A 13,557-nucleotide genomic window follows, 5' to 3' on the forward strand; every position below is an offset into this window, starting at 1 on the left:
ACCCTGCTGGGAAATGTTTAAACAATGCAAGAAGGCAGCTGTGATTTATGCTACTTCTAGCTTCTTGTTTCTAGCTCTTGTAACTAGTAGTAAGGACCTCTTGCCCTAAAAAAACCCAAAACAAAACAAAAAACAGAAAACAAAACCAAACCAAGTCCCTTTTCCATCCTGGTAAGCCAGTAGTTTGGCATACATGTAATAGAAGTTCTCTCCATAAAGAAGAGAGACTCAAGGACATCAAACAGGACCCATCTGATACAGAACAATGTTTAAATCAGCATAAGGCAAATAAAGAATGTGCTTTTAGACCCTTCCCACGTTTCTTAAAGAATAACACATGCCAAATTGTACTAAAGATTTTGAGTGAAATACCCTTCAGGTGTTTTACTGGTGCAGACTTATTTTAAAAGCAGACATGGCTTCTGGGTGTTGGAGTTGATATTAAACTGGCTTGGATCAAGTGGAAGGTCTCTTCTTTCTCCCAAGTAATTTTTGGGTCATATAGTAGCATTGATAAACTTTACTACTCGTGATACGTGACTCTTAATTACTGCTCTGGTAATTTTTTTCTTTTGTGTAATAATCCTTCATATTTAAGAAATTAAGACACTGTTGCAGCAAACCTCAATTTTATATTTCAAGCATTCGAACAATCAAAAATACATCAAACCTGATAGTGCAGATCAAACAGAGTATTCAAAGGAAAGCAGTGACTGTTAAAGGGAAGATGCCATACCATACATTTCAAAAGTCTGCTGGTTTTATTTATTGGTTTGGTTTCAAAAGTCCCTGCAGTTTTTGCAGAAGTTCCACTTCTCCCATCAGCAGACATAAAGCCCCATGCTGGAGAGTGCAAACAGGGTTGAGACATGATGCTTACACAAACTACACAGATTTCAGTGTCTTTTGTAATAAGTTCATTTTTGTAAGCTTTGAGACTTAAAAAGCTGAGCTGAAACCTCACATAAATTCTCAAATATCTTAGAAGTTTTGCTCATGACTTCACCTAAGTACAGCAAAGGCCATTCTTGTTATAAGAGGAACACTAAGGAGCAATACTTCAATGTTTTGCATTTGTTGCTGATTAAAAATTAAAGCAATAATGCAAAACTGCATGTATTTTTGCAGTTATGTGTGTATACCTGCTCCACTCTCTTCACATAGACATGGCAAAGACCTGTTTACTCCTTTCCCATTCCTGGCTGCCTGCTACATAGTTGTAGACACATACACTTGTCCTTCCTTAGCATTGCTTTTTTCTTGTCTAAGTCGTCCCAGTTCTGCAATCTTTCAGGTCACCTTTTTTTTCACTTCTGATTATGGTTATTGCTTTAGTTTTGAGGTTCACCAGCCACTCCCCATCTTTGCTGTGCTGTAGCTACCAGAACCAAACCCAGTCCTTAGCTGAGACCTTTATGATGGTGATTAGCATGCAGACTTCACATATCTTGCAAAAGGTTATGATATGTTGTGCCTTGTAGCACAGCAGTTACCTTTGTACCACAGCTGAACACTTTTGCCCTCCCCACTATCTATCTCCCAACCTTGCTGCCTGGCTCTGGTCCTAGATTAAGGGCACTGATGGTGTTGGTCCCTAGGCCAGAGGGTAGGGTATGAGGGATATTGGTGACTAATTGCCCTCTGGGAGGCAAATCCTGTCATGTGGAGTGCAGCCCACCATAATGATGTGGATGGGGTGAAGTCAAAGGTGCCATCAGCCCACATGGATGGGTGCCTACAGCAAATGTCTGTTATGAGGTCTGCAGCCATCTCCAAGTGTATGTAAGGAGGACCTTGTATATATTTTTATTAACCCAATTATATCTTTGCTAAGGCAAATTATAAAGGGTTGGAGGGTTTTTTTCCTGAATAAGGAATTAGAAGATTGGATGTTTTTGACATGTTATTTGTTATATGACTACTAGAAAATGCTGCTACCTCAGTTGCCAGGAGGTAGAAAACACCGAGGTGCTCGTATTTAACTGCAGTTGAATGCACAGCAGCCCATTCCTCACTTGACATTGGCTGTATGGGCTGAGTGGGAGTTGGTATAGAAACTGGCAGTCCTAAGACATCAGTACGAGGTAAGACAGGAGACAGTAACTTTAAAACGTGTATGTTGAACGTGTATGTATGAAGTAATTTCATATCAGCTCTAGCTGAAGGGTCAGCTAGGTCCCTTCCAGCTAATGGAGCCTGTGAGCTAGTGAGCCCTGGGATAGTGACATCCCTCTGTGCTGGCCCTGGCAAACAGTGGCATGAGGCACCTGCAGAAGCAATTGATCAGAGTCAATCTGTAGGAGTAAAGGGTGTTTCTCAGAGTTGAACAGTGACCAACATTCATAACCTCTAGGTGATTTGTGTAACCCCTGTTTTTAAAAATCAAGAGAAACACCTGGATTACCCAGGGTATGCTGTCAGACAGGCACTTCTTCAGGGTGGTGAGGAGACAGATACCTCCCAGCCTACCTTCCTGTGCAGATAAACTTCTCACAGCACCATGTGGGCTGTGGTGATGTCAAGCAGGCTCTTTCCAAGTCACCATGACTTGCTAGGGCAGGTCTATAGCCACAAGACAGGTTTATGATCAAGCCAGGAAGGAAAATCTGTGAGGCAAAATTAGGATCAGTAGGTTACAAAACAGGGCATGGGCTGAATTCAAGTGCAGCTGAGGTGAGGACTTAGGGCAAGGCTGCCAGCTGAGATGCTGCTCCTGAGCCAGCAGGCAGAAGGGTGCATGGGAGGGGAGAACAGATCATAGAATCATTATGCAAGACCAGAGCTGACTCTCAATACAGGCAACCAGAGCTCTGGGAGAGAGGGAGAAGAGGCTGTAGAGCCTGATAATGCAGTCAGGGCCTGTGCAGCAGCCACCCCAAAGCTGACTCTTCTCCAGAATGAGCAGACCAGCTCCCTCAGCCTCTCCTTCTGTGTCCTTGTGCTGGAGCCCCTGACCATCTTGGTGGCCTCTGCTGGACTTAACTGTGACGAGTCAGTGCCTCTTTTGTATCAGGGAGCTCCAAGCTGGAGACAGTGCTCCAGGTATGGTCTCATAAGCATGAAAGGGAGGGAAATGATTGCTTCCTTCCCCACTGCTGGATAGGATTTTGCTAATGCAGCCAGTGCATGCAGCACATGGGGCTGTTCTGTCCCACTTGCAGGGCCTTGTCTTAATCAGTCATCACTAATTTTGCCCTCTCTAGGACCCCATATTTGGCATCACCTATGAATTTGCTAGGAGCACTCTCTGTGCCCTGGTCTGAATTGCTGCTGAAGCTGTGAAGCAGTAGTGGCTGCAGGATCTGCCACCAGCAGCTAGCCACCAGCTGGACCCTGTGACACTGAATATCACACTTGGGGCCTGGCAAGTTTCTACCCTATTTTCTACCTATGTCTCCAGTTCATATCTCATCCGTGGCTATAAGGATACTTTGGCAAGCTGGAGTAAAGACTTTGCCAGATCAAGAAATACCATATCTTTTCCATGAAGCAGGTCTTCTCCCCCCTGGATGTAAACAGGTTAACCAAGCAGTATTTACCCTGTTTAAATCCATGCTGGATGTTTGGAGTGTGGTTTCTGATTGCTACTGGGAGGACCTGTATCATAACTTCATGCTCTGTTAATGGCTTTGAATTGCATTTTCCTATTCATTTAACATGCTCCCAGTCAATGGTTTTTCTAATTATTTTGACGTATTATTCTCAGTCCCAGAAGTTGTGCTCATCATAGATGCTGGTGGGAAAGGCATAGCTTGGATTGCAAGACCTAACCCAGCTCTTCTTTTGGCCCCAGAGAATGATTGTCACACAGACCTGCAGGCATCTACCCCTCTCTTTTTGTTGCCTTTCCACCCTCCCATTCCCAAATTAGTTCAATGCTAGGTCTATAAGGAATAAGAGCACCAAAATATACTGAACTCAAAGACTGCTGTTTTCCTGAGTGTCACTCTTCTGCAAGAAGCTGGGGAAATGAATTTTATGAAGTGCGAATATATATTTCATCCTGGTCCCTTCTCAATTTCTTTGTCTGTCTAAAATTGACATTGTACTTATCCAAACTTTGCAAATACACATGACAATAAAAATATGTTGGAGGTAGGCTTTATTTGCTGCTAAAACTTTTATTCAATTTCTGTTTGCTTATTTCTTTATCACTGAAAACATCCATCTCTATTCTATGTATTTATAGAAAAATAAACACTCAGGAAAAGAATTACTACTACATGGAAAAATGTCAAGGAGCTTTGAAAGCTCATACTCAAGGAAGTATTTTGCTTTTTTATTTCTTAAGAGAATGACAGATTTGGCAGAAATGTGATTTAAGATCTGAAAGGCAGCAAATTAGCAATGGCAAAGCAAGTCCTCATAACTCAGAGAAATGCGTAGCTAGCAGAAAAAAATTACTAAGATTTTGGTAATATTCTCTTTGTAACATCCAAACCATATTGCTTGTAAAGCAATCAAGTGACTGGTGTCTTACTGAACATATATTTTTTTTTAATTCATGGCCATAGCCTGAAAATTCTAAATCATGTAAACCATTCCTATACCTTTGCATCTGCACAAGTTTGCAGGATACAAAAAACTGCTCTATGTCTTGTTTTTTTTAGGGGTGTCACATGGGTGGTGGTAAGGAAATTATTCAGTGGAGATTACTAAGTCCATTATCCATGTTTCTTGTGATATTGGCCTTGTCCAACTGCCTCGTTGGAGTAGTCATCATGGGTGGTGCCAACATCTATTCTTTCATAGCTTTGCTTCTTAGCACCAGTGATATAAGATACAAGCAGGAATCCCACCTGAAATAGAACACCGAAAGAACTAATACAGACTTAAAAATTAGGAAAAAATCCAGTCTGATGTGTTCTGCTTTTAGTGGTTTTGAAACCTTCCACTTATCAGGCCTTTGGGGAGGGAGTGGGAGGTGTTATTGGAGTGTCTCTGATTTAAGTAGGGCTCTGCAAGCAGCTTATGGTTATTCCTGGATCCACCAAAACATCAGAAATGTATCTGAGGTTATGGTTTCTCAGATATTTGCAGCTTGATGAACATACACCATTAATGTGGCTCTAGACATTCCCTTCATTTACACTGAGCTAGGATAGAATAGAATAGAATCATATCCAATATCCTTGGAACTTCTCTCTTATTCTTGAAAATTACTGCTCTTAAAAGAGAGTTAAAATATACTCATGCATCATGTTATTTTTGTCTTACAGCTGCATATGTGCTACTCCAGAAGTACCTGAGGTGGCTGTGAAATGAGCCCACAGCAGCACAACGGGGGTTGAAGCAGGCAGCTTTTTCCCATTGTGCAGCACAGTTTTGCAATTTGCTAAGCACAGACATCTCATCTCTGATGTCAATAGAGATACAAAGGGAACTGCTGGCTCCTTCAAGTAAACCACAGAGCTATTTGGTAACCTGAATGTCTGTGGGATGCTGAACATGAGCCAGCAGTGTGTCCAGGTAGCCAAAAAGGCCAATGGCATCCTGGCCTGTATCAGGAACAGGTTCAAGGAAGGTTCAAGGAAGGGATTCTGCCCCTGTACTCAGCCCTGGTGAGGCCACACCTCGAGTACTGTGTCCAGTTCTGGGCCCCTCAGTTTAAGAAGGAGATTGAGGTCCTGGAGCAGGTCCAAAGGAGGGCAACTAGGCTGGTGAAGAGCAGCCTTGAGCACAGACCCTATGAGGAGAGGCTGAGGGAGCTGGGGCTGTTCAGCCTGGAGAAGAGGAGGCTCAGGGGAGACCTCATCACTCTCTACAACTCCCTGAGAGGAGGGGGTAGCCAGGGGCGGGTTGGTCTCTTTTCCCAGGCAATTCTCAGCAAGACAAGAGGGCATGGTCTTAAGTTATGCCGGAGGAGATTTAGATTGGACGTTAGAAAGAATTTCTTTACGGAGAGGGTGATCAGACATTGGAATGGGCTGCCCTGGGAAGTAGTGGATTCTCCGTCCCTGGAGATATTTAAAAAGAGACTGGATGTGGCACTCAGTGCCATGGTCTGGTAACTGCAGCGGTAGTGGATCAAGGGTTGAATTTGATGATCTCTGAGGTCCCTTCCAACCCAGCCAATTCTCTGATTCTCTGATTCTATGATTTTTATTTATGTAGTATTTGCTTATCAGGTCTTAGTGGAGTGTTAACAACTACTTGCATTACATCAAATCCATTTCCATTGTTGCCCCCACCGTTCTCCAGTATTTTGCCAGCATGAGCTTCCTGATAGATGATGCCAGTAATCAGGACTGGTTCAATGCACAGTTTCTTGCCAGCTTTCTAAATGAGTGTTTTATATTGACCCATAGGTCTTAGTCCCATCCAGGGATCTTTGCTGAAACACTGACTCCTGTAATTAAAAACAAAAATAAAGGTATTTTCTTAGTAACTTAAAATTAGAATTCTTTCACCTCTCTCTTTCTAATACAACCAGAATTATGGCAAAATTTTGTATACCTCGCCTCTGGGAATAAGTAGATGATCACCTACAGGGATATTATGCAGGCTCAGCAGCACAGTGTGTGTTCAGCACTTTGGAAACATGAAGGATTTGGGATTATCATGCCACGGAGAAATTTAGCTGCCTGGCAGAAGAGGATATTCACAGGATACACAATGCAGTAGCATAAACCCTCTGTCTTTCAGTTTTGCACAAAGTCCCAGAGTTTTTAATTCTGTTTACACTGCTGTAGTAATCCATGCAGCCCTGGGAGGCACTTGCAGAAGTGAAAGAGAAAGGTTCCAGCTGTAAAAATCCTCAGTGACTGTAAGTAAAATCTGAGGGGAGGCTGCACCCCAGAGAGTATGGGCTGCCAGGCACAGGACCACATTTCTGCACACACTGGGGAATCATATTACAATGGAACAGAAAGATGTTTTGACTGTGCTTGGACATATACTAGAAAAGCAAGCTCGGGATTTAGACAGCACAGATTTAAATCAATAGCTTTTATGGGCCAAGGAACAGGAGCCCTCCTTGGACACACAGAATGTAGGCGATCCTGAAATAAGGGACAAAATTGGGTTCCGATTGTGGGATCTAGCAATGCGGAATGACAAAACTGCTGCCAAACTCCCTGGGAAGCCTTAAAAGGATGCGTAGGCTCTAAAACTTCTAACAACGAATGCTCCACAGTATCAGAAGCAGTCGAGCTGCCACAGCCTGACAAGACCACAGTTTCGAAATGGGGTGGTGTCAGTCCCACCAACCTGTATCAGGTGCAGGATCGGTCTGTCCCTGAACCCTTCATGAAATTTTTAGACCGCTTGAAAGAGTGGCTTGAGAAACAAATAGGTAACACGTCAGCCCATGATATAATGTTTAAACAGCTGGCAGTTGAAAATACTAAGGCTGATTGTCAGAAAATTTTGAGGCCCTTACAAGACTGGAATCCTACTATAACTGAAATGATGAAAGACTGTCAGACTGAAAGACTATGGTATGTGAACTGTCCTGTTCACATACTATAATTGCTGAGGCTCACAGATCTAAATTTTCAACAATTTTCAACAGCTCCCTGTTATGCCTGTGGAAAATGGGGTCATTTCATACGAGCATGTCCATCTTTTCAAATCAATAAAAAGAAAAAGGAGCCTGGAGTATGCCCCCGTTGCAGAAAAGGAATGCATTTTGCCAATGTCTGCTCCTCAAAGTTTGATAAAAATGGTCACCCTCTTCTCTCCCCGGGCAAACCAGGGAAAGAGCCCTCAGGAGGCGCTTGCAGTGCAAGCCGATGCTGTGCCGGTACAGCCGGCAGCACAGGGGTGGAACTGACTGCCTCTCACACAGTCCAACTAAATAACACTGAGGTATAGACTGTCCCTGTTGGCATTTATGGACCTTTGGGGAGTGCTGTGAGCTCTCTTGTTGATCGGTCGGTCGTCTGTTACTAGGTAAAGCCTCTTTGTGCTTCCTGGATTGATTGATTCTGATTTTACTGGTGAAATACATATAATGCTCTGGCCCCCTAACCCTCCTTGTGCTGTGCCAGCAAGCCAAAAGATAGCAGAACTCATATATTCTAGGGCTTGCCTGCCAAGAACAACCTCTAAAAGCAGGGCAGAAGGTAGTTTTGGGTGAAATGCTCCAGATTTATCGGTGGCATAACAAATAATTGTTATCACCAGCGGCCACTGTTACAATGTGGATTGCCTCACCCCTTGACTGCGGGTACCTCAGTATGTTGATAGCGGTGGGGAAGTCACCACAGTTGCCTCAGCCCAATGGGCCCCTTCCGGTCCCTTGGTCCAGCCTGATGCGGTGCTTGCACGGATCAGCAGTGCCACATCCCCTCAACAAAGTAAAGATCTACTTCTGATTTATGGACCTGAAGGGCGTACCACTGCAGTCAAACCGTACATTTTGCCTTTACCTACCACCCTGGGGGGCAGAGACTGTCTTAGATAATGGGGTTTGAAACTGGGGATGCATTTTTGGTAGGGACTGCTGGTAGGCAGCACACTCCAGCCCTTATGTGAGTGACTGACCACCCAGTTTGGGTGAATCAGTGGCCGCTATCAAAGGAGAAGCTGCATCATCTCCAAACCTTGGTTTCTGAGCAACTACATGCAGGGCACCTTGTCCCCTCTATGAGCCCCTGGAATACTCTGGTCCTTGTGATTCAAAAGAAAAGTGGGAAATGGAGGCTGTTACAGGACCTGCCCCCTGTGAATGTGGTAATAGAACCCACGGGGATGCTGCAACATGGTTTGGCCTCCCTGGCAGTGGTACCACAGGACTGGTCACTGGTAGTCATAGATCTACAAAACTTCTTTACAATTCTCTTGAATTCTCAGTATGCTCCACATTCTGCTTTTTCCCTTCCCTCCATAAATGCCTTAGCCACTCATGATTGATATCACTGGACAGTCCTGCCTCAAGGCATGTGCAGCAGTCCACCATTTGTCAATGGTTTGCTGCCAAGGTACTTGCCCCTGTACAAGACCAGTATCCAAGTAATCTCATTTACCACTATATGGACAATATCTTGATAGCAGCAAAAGAGTGAAAACAAGTAGATGATGTTCTTACAGCAGTTATTGCTCATCTACAAGCAGCGGGACGTTGTGTAGCACCTGAAAGATTTCAGAATATGGCTCCGTGGCAATATCTTGGTTGGAGGATACAAAATCAATCCATCACTCCTCAGGAAATGAAACTTGCAGCAAGTGTGCAAACTCTCAATGACCCTCAGAGACTGCTAGGAGCTATTAACTGGATCAGACCTCTTTTAGGGATTACCATCGAGTATATGCATCCTCTGTTTTCAGTGTTAAAAGGTGATCCAGACTTAGCATCACCCTGATCTTTGACCCATGAAATGTGACAAGCTTTCAGTAAAATCTCTGCAGCAGTTTCTACTTGACAAGCTCATCATGTTATTCAGGGAACACCCGTTTCACTCTGTTTTTGAAATCATCATTCCAGCCTTTTGGGTTATTAGGAAAATGGGTTTTACAGAATAAAATCCCTTAATTTTTCTGGAATGGGTCTTTTTACCACATCAGTTTGCAAAATACTATTGTTACCAGACAGGGGTTCCTAGCCATGCTAATAGAGCAAGGTCATTCCTGTTTATTGTTTTTAACAAGCTTTGACCCTGCCACTATTTTTCTCCCTTTTACACAGCAACAAACTGATTGGGTTTTACAGCCAACCCTTCTATTCCAACTGGCACTGTCTGATTCTAATGGATGCCTTCATGTTCATTTCACTCGTCACCAGTTTTTTTATTCCCTTGGTCATTTAGGGCCTGAGTTAGATCTCAATATCAGCTCTGTTCCACTACCACAGGCCTTAACTTTATTTACAGATGGCTCAGGCTGAACTGGAAAATCAGTCATTGTCTGGAGGGACATGCAGGGGCACTGGCAAAATGATATTCCAACAGTGCCTGGCTCCTCCCAGACAGCAGAGCTGGAGGTGATTGTGAGGTGTTTCAGATGCCTGTTGGGAGCCATTAATATTGTTACTGACTCTGCTTATCTAGCAGGTATTGGTAGTAGGTTGGAAGGTGTTTATCTTGAGGAGGTTGTTGATCCCCATCTTTTTGCCTTGTTGAAGGAGCTTCGGTATTTGTTAAATCATTGCACTACTCCTTATTTTGTAGTTCATGTTCTTTCTCATACTAACCCCATTCTCATACTAGCCCTGTGGCAGAAGGCAATAAGATTGCTGACCTTCTAGCAGCTATGGTTCAGGTACCAGATTTATTTCAACAAGCACACCTGTTTCATGAGTTTTATTGTCAGAGTGCCAGTGCACTCAAGTGTTCTTTTCATCTCACTCAGGAGCAGGCTTGTCAAATTGTTGTGGTGTGTCCTGACTGTCAGCTTTTGCAGACCTTACTGCATGTAGGCTCCAATCCACAAGGTTTAAACACCTTACAAATTTGGCACATGGATGTCACACATATTATGGAATTTGGCCATCTAAAATATGTTCATGTTTCCACTGACACTTTTTCTTTGTGTTTGCTTATACTGGGGAAAAATCTTGTGATGTTAAGAGACATCTTCTACCTGCATTTGCAGTTCTTGATGTTCCAACACAAGTTAAAACAGATAATGGGAAAGCATAGAAGTCAAAACTTTGAGTTTTTTCAACAATGGGGTATCACACATATCACTGGAATTCCTCAGTCCCTGACTGGGCAAGCTATTGTTGAATGAGTGCATGGCACTGTAAAAGCCATGTTAACAAAACAAAAAAAAGGATAGCCTGGGATACACCGCCCAGAAATGCTTACAAAAAGGGCTCCATGTCTTAAACTTTTTAAACTGAATGGAAAATTGTGTGACCCCAATACAAAAACACTCTGGAAAGACGCAAAGTATACAGCAAAGGAACGCCTATATTAAAATTCAGGACCTTAATACTCATTTATGGGAAGGGCCATTCCCTTAATAATCTGGTGATGAGGGTATGTTTGTGTTTCCACATACTCTATACCTCACTGGATTCCAGCAAGATATGTGAGACCATCTTCACCTCTTGTCTTGTCATTATCACCTTCCTCACAGCAAAAGGACTGATATTTCCTCTGCCCAGGAAGAGAATGTTTGACTAACCTTGGCCAATGTAACTGGCCAGGATGTTCTGTGCCTGTCATGGCCACACCAGCAAGCCCCTTCTGCTTTGGTACTTGATGTGGATTTGATGAGAAAGGCAGCTTTGCAAGGTCATGCAGCCACTGATTTGTCTTCTCCATGGTTGTGGACATAGCTGTCAGGATTTTTCTGGCTTCTGTGGTGTGAGCCTCTCTGATCATTCTGGATTGGTTCATAAAAGCATTGAAACCTTGAAGCACCTCACCCAAAAACTTGAGGTTGAAAATTTTTGGATCCCTTTTGCAGGGCTGTTGAGGGGAATCATTGTGTTGATTGCTGATTTTTGTTTGTCTTTTAGTTTGTATCCCAGGTGTGGTTAAACTTCTGCCAACTCTTATTTGCGATGCTGACGAGATTGCAAAACAATGAAGGGGGAGATGTGGGAAGTGATGTGAAGCTGATGTGAGCTGATACAAAAGGAATGTATAAATGAAGCTACCTTGCTTAACAAGGGGAGGATGGAAAATCACTGGAAAGCTGTAGAAAAATACCAAGAGAGGTCAGGGGGAAGACCCTGCAGAAGGGCTAGTTTATAAAGAGGACCCTCAGGTAAATAAATTTTTGTCACTTGGAAAAGTGACTGAGTCTGTGTTTCAGTGTGCCACAGTGACCCAAAACAACCTTGTTAAAACACTGCTTCTTTATCTAAAAGAGAAGCCATGATTTGCTGGGAGAAGGGATACAGATGCCAAAGTGCCACTTAACATGCTAGGTGAGCTCTTTCAGTCCAGGCCTGTTACACTTGTGGTGACAGCATCACTGTTTTGCTGCCCTCCTTTGCTCATCTCTTGAACCATTGATGCCTAAATTGTGCTGTCACTCCCAGAGCCAATGTGGAGAGCTCCTCTGTGTGGTAAGCTGTGCAGCATCCTCGTGAGTGCCTCCTTCATCATCTCTCACCATGTGTACTGAGAAGATGACATCTACATTTTCCATTCTCTCCTTTGGCTGCATTTTCACAGAGCAACAGAAGAACAGGGTGAGGTTGGGAGAGGACCTTGGGAGGTCTCTAGTCCAACCTGTTGCTCAAAGCAGTGTCAGCTTGGAAGCTAGATTGGGCTTCTCAGATCCTTGCTCTGTCTTGTTATGAACACCCCTGATTCCCCAGCCTCTCTGTGCAAACGGGGACAGTGCTTAACCCCCTCTATTTTTTTTTTAAAACCTCTTTCTTTTATCAAGTCAAAATTCACCTTGTTGCAATATATGACTGTTGCCTCTGACACCCTTTCTGTGCACCTCCAAGGAAAGTATGATTCCATCTTCTTTATAAGCTCCATGGAGGTAGATGAAAATGTTCCCCAGAAGCCTTGTCTTCTCCAGGCTGGGCAGATCTAGGTTCACTGTCCTCTGCTTATAAAACTTGTGATACGCCTTGATGGCTTGCACTGGCCTACAGCATGTTAGGATCTGTTTTGTACTGGGGAGCCCAAAACTCAGCACAAGTGTTAAGCAGATGGGAAGCATCACCCTGGACCTGCTGATGATGTGTTTTCTTACACAGTCCAGGAGGCTGTTGGCCACCTTTGTTGCAACAGTGCATTGTCCACTCATGGTCAACTTGTCCACCAGGACCCCCAGTGCTTTCTCTGCAGACCTGCTTTCAAACTGTCTACTCCCCAGCATGTTCTGGTTCCTGGGGCTTTTCTGTCTTAGGTGTGGGACCTAGCATTGCCTGTAATGGATTTCCATGAGATTCTTGTCCAGTTTGCCTGCATTCCTCTGACTAGCACTCCTGTCCCAACAGTCCCTGTTGGGGGGACCTTGCTAGGATTGCTGTCTCTCCATAGCCCATATTGGTGCTGAGGACAGTAAGCAAGTCCTGACTGCAGGATCAGTTCCTGAGGGATGCCCCTGGCCACCTGCGAGATACTGGGCTGTTAGCCATCAGCCTATGGCCACAACAGCCCAGCCAGCTATTCAGTATCCATATAGAGCAACCCAACAGTCCTGCTAATTAAATAGTTTGGGTATGTAATACCCATGACCTCTACCTGTACGTATAGACGGGGCCATGATGATCCAGTCAATAAATAGCACTAGTGAACTGTCAGTTCATCGATCACAGCAGTCACATGGAAGAGACAATTCTGCTTTACTCAGAGGCCAGACTGCAAGGCACTGGGTTAGATTGGGTACCAGTTACTCTTTAATCTTTTGCATCTGCCAAAACAAAACTCTGATGAACTCTCTGGTCCTTGATCTGAATCAACTGAGATGTGGTTGAACAAGCAGGGAATTAATAAAATAAAACCTGATTTAAAGGTCAGACATGGGGCCAACTTTCTCCATGCCTGCCCTGCAACAAGAAACCTTTCCAGTTGTTTGATATGTTTCTGGAAGGCCAAGAGCTACAGCAGGGTGGCTCATGGGGTTAAGGCATGAAAGAGTCTCTGGTTAGCTGCATCCTTGTCGTGTGGGTTTTTTCATGCTCTTGAGCTTTTTTCCTCT

This window comes from Calypte anna, chromosome 1 (assembly GCF_003957555.1).
Source record: "Calypte anna isolate BGI_N300 chromosome 1, bCalAnn1_v1.p, whole genome shotgun sequence".
NCBI classification, from domain to species: domain Eukaryota; kingdom Metazoa; phylum Chordata; class Aves; order Apodiformes; family Trochilidae; genus Calypte; species Calypte anna.